At 52.9% G+C, this 13,927-nt stretch overlaps 1 long non-coding RNA gene across 8 annotated transcripts; it reads right to left on the bottom strand.

The window, feature by feature from the left end:
- Positions 1 to 331: 331 nt before the first annotated feature.
- Positions 332 to 13,927, bottom strand: LOC103886496. Of its 8 annotated transcripts, none has more exons than XR_002523543.2 (9): positions 13,828 to 13,927; positions 9,889 to 10,698; positions 9,404 to 9,564; positions 6,530 to 9,112; positions 5,065 to 5,266; positions 3,577 to 4,327; positions 3,182 to 3,271; positions 2,601 to 2,718; positions 332 to 1,025 (listed from the first exon to the last, which is right to left on the bottom strand). It is a non-coding gene; the product is annotated as an uncharacterized LOC103886496 (long non-coding RNA). The 8 variants fall into 8 exon arrangements; XR_002523544.2 differs by having other exon boundaries at positions 3,577 to 3,712; XR_002523545.2 differs by having other exon boundaries at positions 3,577 to 5,266; positions 6,530 to 7,947; positions 8,126 to 9,112.

Here is a 13,927-nt window from a genome sequence, read left to right as displayed (position 1 = left end):
GAATTTGTTCATCTTATCCATGTTTTGTCCTTTGTTCTAAGACATTTTTTTCCCTGAACTCTCTCTGAACAAAAATAGCCATTTGACCGTGAGTTAGCAAGCCGGGGCCCTTCCGGCCCCTGCTAGCCGCCCCCGCTCACATCTGGAGAGCACAGCCACTTTCAACGCCCCTCCCTGTTTCCATCGGGGTTTCTCTAAAAGATGAGGGTTCTAAACGCTGTCGACAAAACCCATCACCTGCTCACCCTTCCTAACGGGCGCCAGCGCTCTGGGATGAGGTGTCTTCGGAGCAGCGCACTGTGGCTGCTGACAGATTCAGCAGGAGCCAGGCCAGGGAGAGGTTATCTTTTATGGACCTATCTCATCCACATTCTTTCACAAAAATCTGACTCTGTTGAAAATTCCTTTCCTAGTTATTTTATCATCAAATAAACATGTCTTCAAAATCACAGCCATAAACATGACATCCAAAGACCTAAAAAAAAAAGAAAAAGAAAAAAAAGGAATCCACATCACCAGCCTCCCTGTTAATCCAACATAAAGGAGTCAACTGACGTCACTGGTTGGTCGGGAGTTGAATGGAGGTAACTGAGGGCTACTCTGCAGCTCTGTTCTTCTCACTGACGCGTTCAGCCTTATCTGATGTTGAAGGCTTGAGGCAAGTGCCCTGGCTGCACCATCTTCCCCCGAGATTGTGGGAAGGCAGCTGCTCTTTGATCTCCCCGTGTGATTGTGCACGGACTGTGCTTTCCACAGGACTGATCCCAGCCAGGCACGCTCTGCACTCAGTAGCAAAACCCTCTGGTGCTGCTCCTTTGGAACATGCATGAGCAGCGTGTAAATATCACTGCCAGGGGCTTGTATCTTGCAGCGGCGGCTCAGAGTCTTCTTGTCTGAGATACTACCCAGGTTTCAGCAAGCACTGGGTTCATTTCCCAAGGATGAAACCCACATTTCAATCCAGCATCCAAGAACACCCACTCCTTTTCAGGTGGCTGCGGCTACCTCTGGATGTGTTCACTGTGCTGGGGAGAATGGGTCCACGTGAGCTGGCACTTACACACCCCATGGGCCAGGCCCCGTGCCAGGTGCCATGCAGGAAGGAACCCAGCTGGTTCTCACGGCACCCCAGGAACGAGACTAGTTCTTATATTGAGGTGAAATTCACATAACAGAAAATTAGGCCGGGTGAGGTGCCTCCTGCCTGTAATCCCAGCACTTTGGGAGGCCAAGGCGGGCGGATCGCTTGAGGCCAGGAGTTCAAGACCAACCTGGGCAACATGGTGAAATCCCATCTCTACAAAAAATACAAAAATTAGCCAGGCATGGTGGCACGCGCCTGTAGTCCCAGCTACTCAGGAGGCTGAGGTGTGAGGATCCCTTGAACCCAGGAGGTGGAGGCTGCAGTGAGCCGAGATCGTGCCACTCTCTGTCTATGTTGTGGCCTGTATCAGACTTGATTCCTTTATTTATTATTATTATTTTTTTGAGCAGAGTCTCACTCTGTCACCCAGGCTGGAATGCAGTGGCGTGATCTCAACTCACAGCAACCTCCGCCTTCCGGGTTCAAGCGATTCTCCTGCCTCAGCCTCCCAAGTAGCTGTGATTACGGGCATCTGCCAGCATGTCTGTCTAATTTTTGTATTTTTAATAGAGACAGGGTTTCACCATATTGGCCAGGCTAATCTCGAACTCCTGACCTCAGGTGATCCACCCACCTTGGCCTCCCAAAGTGCTGGGATTACAAGCATGAGTCACTGTGCCCGGTCACTTCATTCCCTTTTAAAACTGAGTTGGGTTTCTCCATTCATCCTTCCATGGACACGTGGGTTGCCTCCACTTTTTTGCGACTGTGAATAAGGCTGCTCTGAGCGTACATGCACATGTACCACTTTGGGAGCTATTGTTATCATCCCCATTCCACAGATGAGAAAACTGAGGTCCTGTGGTTCAGTGGCCTGTCAAACCCTTGTGGAGCTGGAGAGTTTGGGTGTTGCAGTAACCACAGAGACACGCAGTGTTGGACTTAGTGGACGTCAGAAGGTAAACCAGGGAAGTTGTGGACTTCCTAAATCCAGTCTTGTCAGTGCCCGTGTTATTTGCATGTGTCTTGTGGACAGGGTGGGATCCCAGCACTTTGGGAGGTAGAGGCAGGTGGATCACTTGAGGTCAGGAGTTCGAGACCAGCCTGGCCAACATGGTGAAACCCCATCTCTACTAAAATACAAAAAGTAGCTGGGCATGGTAGTGGGCACCTGTAATCCGAACTACTTGGGAGGCTGAGGCAGGAGAATTGCTTGAACCCGGGAGGTGAAGGTTGCCATGAGCTGAGATGGTGCCACTGCATTCTAGCCTGGAAAACAGAGCAAAATTCCGCCACACACACACACACACACACACACACACAAATGTAGTAACCTATTAATCCTCCCAGTAGCCCTATGTGACGGTGTCTCCAATGGGTTCCCACAACAGACCCTTAGCCTGGGATTTGTGTGCAAGCTGATGATTGAGGAATGGTTCCCGGGGCCCACCAGGGACTGGGGAGAAAGCCAGGCAGGGCTCTTCCAGACACACCTGGGCTCAGGCTCATGGCTCACCTGGGGGATCCTCACACCTCAGTCAAGGGCTGCAGAGGGCTTAACTTCCCAGGGTCTTTAGCTTCTTCCTGGGTGGGCACAGCAAGGAATGGTCTCTGAGGAATGCTGTGGGTGATGCCTATTGGGAGAACAGCTTGCTGGAGGGGCACGGGAGGGTGGTAAGAGAGCCTTTACCATTACCCCAGCACGGGTTACACAGCTCACCCAAGGTCACACAGTTGCTGCGGGGCAGGGCTGGGAGGGGGTGGCTGGGGCTGGAATTGAGGGGCTTTGTGGAAGTCAGGGGCTTTAGTGGGGAACCTCAAGTCCCAAAGACACTGGATCAGAAGATGACAAGCTTGTTTTTCAGGAGCCATGTGAGCCGTACAGTCCCGGGGAGAGGACCGAAGGCTGGGTCTCAGCCGAAGCCCTACCGGCCACTGGAGCACTGGACACCAGTGGCTTCACCCCTCAACGCCCGGCCACACGCACATCATCCGATCCCAACAGCCCAGGAGCTCCCAGGCCTCAACCCTTAGAAAGGCAGCATTTCACAACCTCGCTCCCCACCATGAGTCTCCATGGGTGCGGCTCCGGCTCACCCTGCGGCACTGGGCTGCAGCCCCTGGCAGTGTTTCTCTCTTCTCCTGGGCTGCAGAGGGCCAGGGTCTCCCAGAAAACCTTCTCCAACCCTGCTGGTCAAATTTGTTGAAAAACAGCTTTTTCAGAGATGGAGTTTATACATCATAAAGATCACTCATTTTAAGTGTCTAATTCAATAGTGTTTAGTGAATTTGCAGAATTGTACAACCCTTGCTGCAATCTAATTTTAGAACGTTTCCATCACCAAAAAGAAACCTTGCACTCTGCTAATTTGTTTTCTTCATATCTTCACTGTGGGGGCTCCCCTCCCCACTCTGTGAACAGTAGTGGATGCCTGTGCACTGTGTCCCCGCCAGGTTCTGATCCAGGGCTTTCTAAGCATGTATTCACTTACCTTCTGGGCAGCCAGGCGGGGCAGGTCCTCCTATGATCTGAGGCCAAAAGTGTCGAAGTACCCGCTTGTAGTGGGTGAGTGGTGGCCCCCAAAAATCCATGTCCACCTCCTAATTCCCAGAATCTGTGACTGTGGCCTTATTTGGAAAGAGGGTTTTTGCAGATGAAATTAAGTGAAGGATCTCAAGCTGAGATCATCCTGAATTATCTGGGAGGGCCCTAAATACAGTGACAAGAGTGGAAATAAACAAGGGCCGCTCAAATGAGAGAAGCAGAGGCCATTTATCCAGAGCTTTCTGCAGACTGGACTCAGTCACCACTACTTGTGTTGGGCAGAGACTCAAAGGTGGGAAGAGGAGTGGGAAGGCTTTGCAGGGAAAGCTGGAGCTGGTTTGGGTGTGCTCTGACCGGAGGCTGTTGGTGTCGGGGAACCGGAGCTGCCTACCTAGCATTGGGGCATCACCTGGGATGAGCTAGGGTGCATATTTGGCTCTCTCTGGTTGGCCATTAGTCAGAAGTGGGGACAAAAATAGGAAGCTGTCAGTTAGGAGTCAAGTCCTGGCCATTTGGGGTTAATTGTCACAGAAGCCACTGTTTAGCTTCCTGCATTGTCATTAAAGATGGCTATCTGGCCTCCTGCAAGCCTGGTTCACTGCAGACTGGCTTCCTCCACTGTTTCTGGTGGATGCAGGGTCAGTTTCCTGGCGAGTTGCTGCAGGTGTGGGTCAGCGTTCTGTTTTCAGAGCAGATCCCTGTGGGTAGGCCACAGGGAGGGGCACTAAGCTTCCTGGTGGCCAGTGTGAAGAGGGGGTAATGGCAGAGTGAGATAGAAGCAGAGCATGGACTTGGGGTCTGTCCGGGAACAGGCAAAAGCACTGTTGGGTAAGAACAACTTGAAAAGGGACAGCAAACCTCAATGGTATGGCCACTATCCCTTTGGATACTTAGTCTCTTGCAAGTGTCCTTAGACACACAGAGGAGGGACGCAGGTTGTGTGGAGACAGACGCAGGGGTTGGAGGGAGGCTGCCACAAGCCAAGGAGTGCCTGGAGGACCAGAGGCTGCAAGAGGCCCGAGAGGAGCCTCCCCTAGAGCCTCTGGAGAGAGCATGGCCCTGCCCACACCTGAGCTGTGAACTTGTGGCCTCCGGAACAGTGAGAGAATAGCCACTAAGGTGTGGAAATTTGTAATACGGCAGCTGAAGGAAATTTGCCCAAGGTGACACCGTTGGTGAATGGAAGGACTAGGATTTGAGCCCAGGCAGGGTTCTGGTGGGGAGCAGGAGTGGGGCTTGCCCATCCTGCCACAGCGAGGGAGGTGGATACGGGCTGCGGGAGGGCAGGAAGGGCTCTGTGGTTACCAGTTTGCAGCCCTAGGAGGATCCACACTCCTAGTGAAAGCCAGGCCACGAGGCTCTTTGCTGGTTGGAATCGGGAAACCTCAGGTCCCATTCATTCATCCAATCAATCATTCATTCATTCCACATTCACCCAGATCTGAAGATGGCCTTGATGGTTCATGAGTCATAGTTCTGAGCAGTGCCCTGGACCAAGCTTGTTCTTCAGATCCATCCTTGGCCCCATCAGGGGCTGGGCAGGTCAATGCCCTCTGCCCATAAGCCTGCAGGATCCCCTTGCAGGCTGTCAATCCTGAAGCCCCAGAACCGTGCAGGTTTCCTTCTGTGTTAATACTCTAAAAATGGAAGAAAAATCCATCTGTCACACAATGTCAGTGTTGATGGCCTTGATGTTATTCTTCTTTCACTCTGCTCCAGAATGGCTTTAAAGCGGCTTATCTAGCGACACCCACTCAGCCAGTTAACCTAGAGCGAGGCTGGGATGAGGGCAAACCGGGCAGGGGGAAGGAAGCTGGTGAGGCACACAGAGGCCAGTGGTAAGCTGCGCAGACCCTGTGGACAGGCCACAGGGAGGGGCACTAAGCTTCCTAGTGGCCAGTGGGAAGAGGGGGTCATGGCAGTGTGAGATAGAAGCAGAGCATGGGCTAGGGCTCTGTCCGGGGCAGGCAAAATCACTGTTGGGTAAGAACAACTTGAGAAGGGATGGCAAACGCCAGGCCGAGCCCCTGTCTCTGCTGGGCTGGCCAGAGTCTGGCTGGGAGGTGGGAGGCATATGTTTGGTTTTGTTTTCTGGCATCTTCCCCTGTGAGAAGCTCTCACTGTCTTGTCTGGGCGCACAGTCCAGTCGACCACAGGGCCCCACCTCATCCACAAGGTGGGATGTGACCTGGAGCTGGAGGTGGTGTGGATGGGTGGTGGGAATTGCTATGAGCTGGAACAGAGAGATGAGCTGCCATGTGCTGGGGGATTGTGAGCTACTGTGACAAAGTGAGCAGGAAGGGGCTGTCCCATCTTTCATGACATCGTGGAGGTGGTCATCTACTTCAAGAAAGAATGAGGCCAGGGCCCAAGGGAGAGCAGGGCTGAGTAGAAAGAAAAGGTGGTTAGATGAAGAGAGAACCCTGATAAGATCCGTCTGCTCCTGGATCCAGCCATGCCTGACATCCTAATACTTTCCCCAGACCCTTCAGTTAAGTGAGTCCACAAAGTACTAACAGATTACTTTAAACAAATTGCTTTTGCCAGGAACATCTCAATCATGTAGGTATCTAATCTGAAAAGGACAGAGCGGGAAGGGCCTGGGGAGGAGGAAGAGAGGAAGACTATTTAGCTGGCTTTAAATCCTGTTTCTCTCCTCTGTGCCTTTGGTGGCCTTTGGGCTGGGGGGAGGGGGCCCAACCGTACTCCCTGAAAGTGGGATCGAGTGCGCAGGGATAACGGGGCTGGCCTCGGCGGTCCTATGCAGGCCATTCGCTGTGGCTGGCACTGTGGAGGTACGTTTTGGGGAGTGGGGACAGACAGGTACTGACCTACAGAGCTCACAGTCTACTGGGCAGGGATCAACAGAGGCCCCCAAAAGAACATTGTGCACCTCTCACCCCTGGAGTCCAGCCACAGGATGCCAGCTAGTGCAGGAATAAGACTTTTTTTTCTCCTTAGAAAGTATTTTGTTTCTTCACCAAGACACAGAGAAGGAGCTGCTCCTGGTATTTCTAAAGCATGAATGGTTTGCTTTTAGCCATCTGGGGTCCTTCTCCTGGGGCAGGGCTTCTGACCTTGGCCTTTGGGGCTGGGTGATTCTTTGTGGCAGCCTGTCCTGTGCATCGTGGGGTGTTCAGCAGCACGTCTGGTCTCTACCCACTGGGCTCCAGCAGCCCTTTCTCAATTCCAGTTGAGACAACCAGAAATGCCGCCAGGCATTGCTAAATGTCCTTCATGCGTTGGACACAGAAAAGAGTAAACAAAGAAGTTAATTCTTCTTTCTTTCTTTCTTCCTTTTTTTTTTTTTTTTTTTTTGGTGATTTAAAATATTGTAGTAAACTTTATATAACATAAAATTGATGATTGTAACCATTTTAAAGTGGCACTAAGTACACTGACATTGTTGTAAAACCACCATTATCTATTTCCAGAATGTTTTCATCATCCTAAACAGCAACTCTGTTTCCATTAAACAATAGCTCTCTCATCTCCCCTCTCTCCAGCCCCTGGTAACTACCATTTCTACTTTCTGCCTATGAGTTTGACTACTTTGAGAACCTTGTATACTCATACGGTATTTGTCTTTTTGTGTCTGGCTGATGTCACTGACCATAAGGTCTTCGAGGATCATCCATTTGCAGCACGTGTCAGAATGTCCTTCCTTTTCCAGGCTGAGTAATGCTTCACTGTGTGCACACGCCACATTTTGTTAACCCATTCATCCACTGATGGACATTTGGGTGGTTTCCACCTTTTGGTTTTCATGAATTATGCTGCAATGAACGTCTACGTTGTGAAAGGTGTACAAGTATCCACTGGAGACCCTGCTTCCAGTTCTTTTGAGTGTATACTCAGCAGTGGAATTGCTGGATCATATGGCAATTTGGTGTTTAACTTTTTGAGGAGCCTCCATACTGTTTAGAAATTAATTCTTGATGGTTTCATTTCAAAATAGGCTTTTGAATTCCTGTGCTGAGGTGGAAGGAGTGCCATGGGCAGATGAGGAGGGCATGGGTACCCTGGGTCTCTGAGATAACACCGAAGGCCTGGTGCCCCCAGCAGCTGCCTGCTGTGCTAGCCCAATGCCGGGAAGAGGAGTGTGGGGAGTGAGGACAGAGGACCAAGAGTCAGCTCTTGCCACCCCCAGGATGGTCCTTAGAGGAGCTGAGTTGTAGAAAAACAAAGTCGCGTATCTGGCACCTGAGGCTCTGCTCGAGACTGGCCCTGTTTGCTGGGCCCCAGTGCTCCTCACCGTGGAGTGTGACCATGGTAGTTTTAGCCTGGAAATATCAGCAGGATGGGAGTGGCCCAGCACCTACACGGACCATAAAATTATTTTCATAAAGCAGCCATAGAACACCTCTCTGGGAACACCGAGAGGGCCTGTGAACCCTCCAAGATCAACACAGCCCCCCGCACCCGCCAAGGCCCCAAACAAGGAGGGCTGCTGTTGAGGCCAGACGGGGCGGCCGCTCGGAGCTGCGCATGTCTACCTGGAACAAGGCCTGCAGTCTCAGCCTGTCCATCTGCAGCCTTCTCTCGTGGGGCTGGTCAGTAGCAGGACCAGGTGTCGGGCAGGGGTTGATAAAGGCCGTCTGTCTGTCCGTTTCGGCCCCATGTTGACCATGGCTGGACTTCAGTAGTGCCCCAGTAAGGGATCTGGTCTCGAATACTCTTGAGTCTCCCTCAAGGGTGGGGCCTGCACAGTCCATGCTCCTTCCCAGAACCCTCCCTGCCTGCGTCTCCCGACAGCTGGGCACAGAAGGCAGCATGCTGCCCAGTTTATGGATGAGAAGTCTGGGCTTAGAGGCTAAGACTGAGGCAGCAGGACCCATGATCTGAATCCTGGGTCTCCATACCCAGCCCAGCCTTCGGCCCTCCCCAGCTTGGTTCCTGCACTCGGGGATCCTGTCTGCTTACTTCTGGGTGGATTTCTATCAGTGTCACCACTGCGCAAAGAGGACAGGCCAGACCAGGATGGAGGAACAGGCTGCTAAGGCTGGGGAGGGGTGGACGCCAGCTCCTGAAGACCACAGGCCACCTGACCTCTTAGGCGGGTGGGTGTGTGGTGAGAATCGGCGGTCTCCCTCCTGGCGGCACGACTTGAAAGGGAGGTGTCGATGCAGGAGTAACAACCCTGCAACTGTGGGTTTTAGTCTGGGCTCCCCGCTGGACTGGCCTGTGTACCCTTGGGCAAGGTCCTTAACCCCTCTGAGCCTTTTGCCTTTGGACAAAGGGGGACATGCCTATAAGATGGGGTGGTTGTGAGATACAATGTGGTATTACGGGTCCAGTCCATAGCACAGTGCCTGGCGCAAGGTTCGAGTGTGCAATAACTGTCCACTGCTGCTGGTGGAGGTGGCGGCCGCTGTCAACACAGAGGGTGTGAGTCTGGTGCTGGGTTGACAAAGGGCGGAAAGGATTCTGTGTGGCTCATCAAGAGGAGAAGTAGGACCCTTGACAGTTTTCCAGAGCCAGACCTTAACCAGAGAGAAGGGACAGGATGGGGCGTGGGCACTCTGAATCCCAGTGGGGGCCCTGACATTGCTGCTCCTGTCCCATGTGGGTGCCCCCTCCAGTCACCCTCTTCTGATGCGGTCTGGTGGGTATTGAGCCACCCGAGCTGGTCCAAGGGACAATGGGAGCAGGAGTGGTGAGCACATGTCCACCCTGGAGCCCAGATGTGAGGGAGCTGGAGGGCAGGTGGTGCCAACTAGAGGCAGAGCCAGTCTTGGTCCAGGTGAGTGAATCTAACCCACGTGAGCACTGACCTGGCTGAGGAGCTAAAAATTCCAAAGTGGACTGCAGATGCAGAGGGCTGGCTGGGTGTTGCGATGGAAGTGCTTGGTCTGGATGGATTTCAGGGGTCCAGGCCAATGTCTGTGGCAGGGCTTTCCTCACCACAGGGTGAAGCCACATGGTTGGGTCGATTCTGTTTAAAAAGGCGAGGTGGGGACCTCAGGGAGCCGGAGGTACATAACAATCTCCTGCCAGTCCCTGGCTCTCAGATGCCCACACAGTTCCTGGCACCTATACCAGGGTAGGGAAGGAGGAGGTTTTGAAATAGCATTTGCAGCGCTGATTGGGGCGTGGCTACCCGGGCCTTCTGGAATGCCCCCAGCTACAGAGTCTCTGGGAAACAGGGACTCAGTGACAGAATCTTTTTCTTCTTACACAAAATGGACCAGCGTGGACAACAAAGAGAGACCCCGTCTCTACAAAAAAGGAAAAGCTTAATGGGCATGGTGGTGCTTACCTGTGGTCCCAGCTCCTCCGGATCCTGAGGCTTGGGGGTCGCTCGAGCCCAGGAAGTTGAGGCTGCAGTGAGCCTTGGTCATGCCACTGCACTCCACTCCAGCCTGGGTGACAAAGCGAGACTGTTTTAAAACCAAACCAAACAAAATGGGGAACGAGAGAGGACCTGGCACATGGCGGGCACCCTCCCTCCTTCCTGGGAAGTGAGGACAACCCACTGCTATGCCCACTAATAGAGGGTTCTGGGCACCGACTCGTAAAGAGGCTTTATTAGCAGTCAAGTGCTATTAATAAATAAATCGCTACATCATTTTATAAGCTACAAGTGCTTGAAGAAAAGTAGTGGGAATGGGGATAGGGATACAGGGATGGGCTGGTGGGAGGGGAGGACAGTAGAAGACCTCGCTGAGAAGGTGAATTTGACCAAGACCTGAAGGAGGTGAAGGAGTGAGCCCTGGGCCACTGGAGAGGACTGAGCAGGCTGTGCACCCGGCTTGGGGCAGCAGCAAGGGGACCAGTGTGGCTAGTGGGGAGGCACCGGAGAGTGAGCAAGGAGAGAAGGGGCATCAGGTAACAGCCAGGAGCTCGGGGACAGGATAAGGAAGAGGGAGGCTCCATGGCAAAAGCCCCATGGTGAGGTATGAGGCGGCCTGGCTTGGAAAGGCCTGCCCTGCACAGGAGAAGCAGGGTGGCCAGCTGCGAGATTGTCGCCATCATCCAGACTAGAGCAGCTGTGGGCCTCGAGGGTGGTGGCATCGAGAGACGAAGTGGTGGGATTCCAGGCATGTTTTGAAGATAAAATCAGCAAGCCCTGCGGGAGAAGGAGAGTGGTCAGGAGGCCTCCAAGGTTTTTGGCCTGAGCCACGGAAACACTGTGGGGAATGCTCTCCCCCTGGGCCCGTGAAGGTGACGGGGCTTGGAGAATCAGGATGTGGAGACACAGTGTCAGTAGGGACCGGGGCCGAGATGACCTCCAACTTTGGGGGCAACAGCAGCTCTCATGGCTGCAGTCAGCATGTCTCCCTACCTCCAAACCACGAGGCACTGTCAGGCTTGGGGAAGGAGAGCTGCCTCGGGGCCAGAAGTGAAAGAGGGCAGGCTCAACTTGCAGGCAAACAGAGGGCGGCTGGGAGCCCGGGGAGCACTTAAGAAACGTTGGTGAATGAAACTTGAGACAGTTTCCTTTCTCCATAGATGTGTGCATGTACACACTGATACACTGACACACACACACTCTCACACCCTCACACACTGACACACACACACACACCTTCACATACACTCTCACACACTCACTGACACACACACTGACACACCTACACTCCTCTTACCTTTATTTCCCTTTAAATACACTTTTACACTTTTTCTTACATTCTTTCACTTACTTGATATTATTAATTTTGATACACTCTTTACATTTTACACTTTACATTTTTATTAATTTTTATTACTTTCTTACTTTACTTTACACACTTATTTACACCTTTGCCACTTCCTTTGTCTACACCTTTACATTATTATTGCCACGATTAACATACACACCCCTCACAGTCACTGTAACACACTCATATACAGTCACTGACACACACACTCACACCCTCATACACACACTGACACAATGACACACACACTCTCACACCCTAATACACACACAGTCACTGACACACACACACACACACCCCCTTATACACACACTCACTGTCACAATGACACATTCACACACTCACGCACACCCTCGTACACACTGACACACACACAGACACTGACTCTTATACACTCCCATCTGGATCACAAATATATCCATATTCATGAGTTTATTGACAACTTGTGTTTTTTTCTTTATATTTGTCTCTAAGTTTTCTAAAATAAATACATATTACTCATGTTAACAAACAAAATCCCTTTTTTCTGTTATAAGATTTCTATTATCTTAGAAACACAGATTCTACTTTTAAAACACTGTTGAAAAGTGATTAACCTGAAATATGGGAAAATCGTTAGACAACAATGACACGATGACAGACCTGCTTCTCCTAATCAAAAGTAAAATTTTAAATCCTAAATATCCCAAGTAAAAGATTAGCAGCCAGCTGTGGTACCAGCCATTCCACGAAATGCAGCCATTTATACTTTGTCTCTGCTGAATGTAGATAAACAGAGGGAATGTCTTCTGTATAAGAACCGACAAGAAACAAGATCATAGAGACAGAATGATCTCTGGTGTGTAAAACAAAACTGAAGGGAAATGAACAGAAAAAAGACTGGAAGGAAATACCTCTGTGTCAATGTTTCCTACGCAGAGGAACGATGGATGATTTATTTTGATTTTTCAGCCTCCCCTACATTTTCTTTAAATAGCATCTGTTGTTTTCAGAAAGGAAAACAACTCATTTTTAAAAATTCTACTCAGCCTTAAAATCCCACTTGAAAGATCAGCAGCTTGGTGGGATGTCTTCACCCCCTGCTAAGGGGCACCCCTTAGCCAGCAGGCGTTGCTCACCGCCCTCAAGGGGCTTTGGGTTCAGACGGGCAGCCGGGGAAGCGAATGCGATACCACCCTGGGCTTCCTCCGAGGGCTGTGGACATGCTGGGCATAGACAGGAGGTGGGAGGGGTGGAGTTGGCCTCACCTGGCCCACCAGGTGAGGGCTGGCGTCAGTTACCCGCCAAGGCCTCTGGGTGGCTCCCGCTCCCCTTGGCTGGGACACCACCCCTCTCCTGCCCCATACCTTCCCTGCTCCTTCTCAAATGTCCACCTCCCTGGCAGCTGAGGGCCAAGGAGCAACTGGGCCAGGAGGGCCTGGAAGCGCCTCTTCTCCTCATTCCACTCAAGATGGCTCTGGGCACAGAAAAGGACCCCTCTGTGCCCCAAATCCCCACATGTTGGGAACAAGGGCAGTGCTGGAAACAGGCTCATATTTGCACGGGGGTGGGGAGGGGGTGAAAGGTCTGGGCCGTGTGTCACCTGGGGGCTGGGCCAAGGGGGGCACATCATGCTGTGACATGGTGAAGGTGGGCAGGGTAGACCCGAGGGGGAGCGGGACAGTGGGCTCCTCCTTCCTCACGTCCCACGCTGTGCGGTGGCCCCTGACTTGGCCCCCTCTCCCCGGCTCTGTACTCCCAAACATCACGATGCGCCCCTCCCGTGCGCCCTCCAGCCAAGGTGGCCCGGCCTTGGCCGTTATGACGTTATGACGCCAGGGGAGCCGTTTGGCCGGCTCGGCCTCGGGTGATGGGAACTTTCACTGCCCAGCCCTGTGGTCTGGGTTCTGTCTAACGCAGCTGTCTGTGCAGCTCCCAGGAGGGGTGAGAGCAGCCAGCCACCTGGCTGAACTCGCTGGGAACCGACGTCAGGAGCGGTCGCTAGGCTGCAGTGGGCCTCACGGGGGCCTGGACGGGGAGAGCGGCTCCGTGGGCCCCGGGGCCTTCCCTCTCCACGCAGTGGCGATCCCTGTGATGGGTGGGACAGAGACCCCCGTTGTCCCTATCACCGCTCCCGCCTCCACTGGCCGGGCCTGAGGACAGTTGAGGGGCTCTGCGGGCCCTGGGCGCCCCCCCAAGCCCCACCCTCCTCCCTGCGGCCCCGCCGGCCCCCAGGCCTCCCCTGGCCTGGCCTTCCTTGCTGGGGGAAGGGGCCAGCGGGAGGAAGTCATCCGCTGTATTGTCGTCTTAATGCCTGTGCGATGAGGTGTGAAATTCTATGTTCCCAAAATTTGTTATCAGCCTCGCTCCCGTCCTCCGGAGCGGGCTGTGCGGAGGCAGCCGGGAGAACAGGCCGCTCCGGGGACAAGAGTGATGGGAGCGCCCTGGCCCCGCGGAATCCATCACTCCGGACGGAACCTTCAGCAGGCTTCATTAGGCTCGAAACGATCATGAATATCCTCCCCTCACCTGTTCTCATTAATAATGGCTTCCCTCTTATCTTTTTCTGCCACGCTTACCATTCTTTTAAGAAACGTACACAACCCGGGGAGAAAGCCCGGCGCCTGCCCAGGAGCCCAGCCGCAGCCTCCGCACCCGCCCCTCCTCCCCAGCGCGCGC

This window comes from Papio anubis, chromosome 7 (assembly GCF_008728515.1).
Source record: "Papio anubis isolate 15944 chromosome 7, Panubis1.0, whole genome shotgun sequence".
In the NCBI taxonomy this organism is placed as follows: domain Eukaryota; kingdom Metazoa; phylum Chordata; class Mammalia; order Primates; family Cercopithecidae; genus Papio; species Papio anubis.
This window is presented reverse-complemented; position numbering and strand designations above follow the sequence as displayed.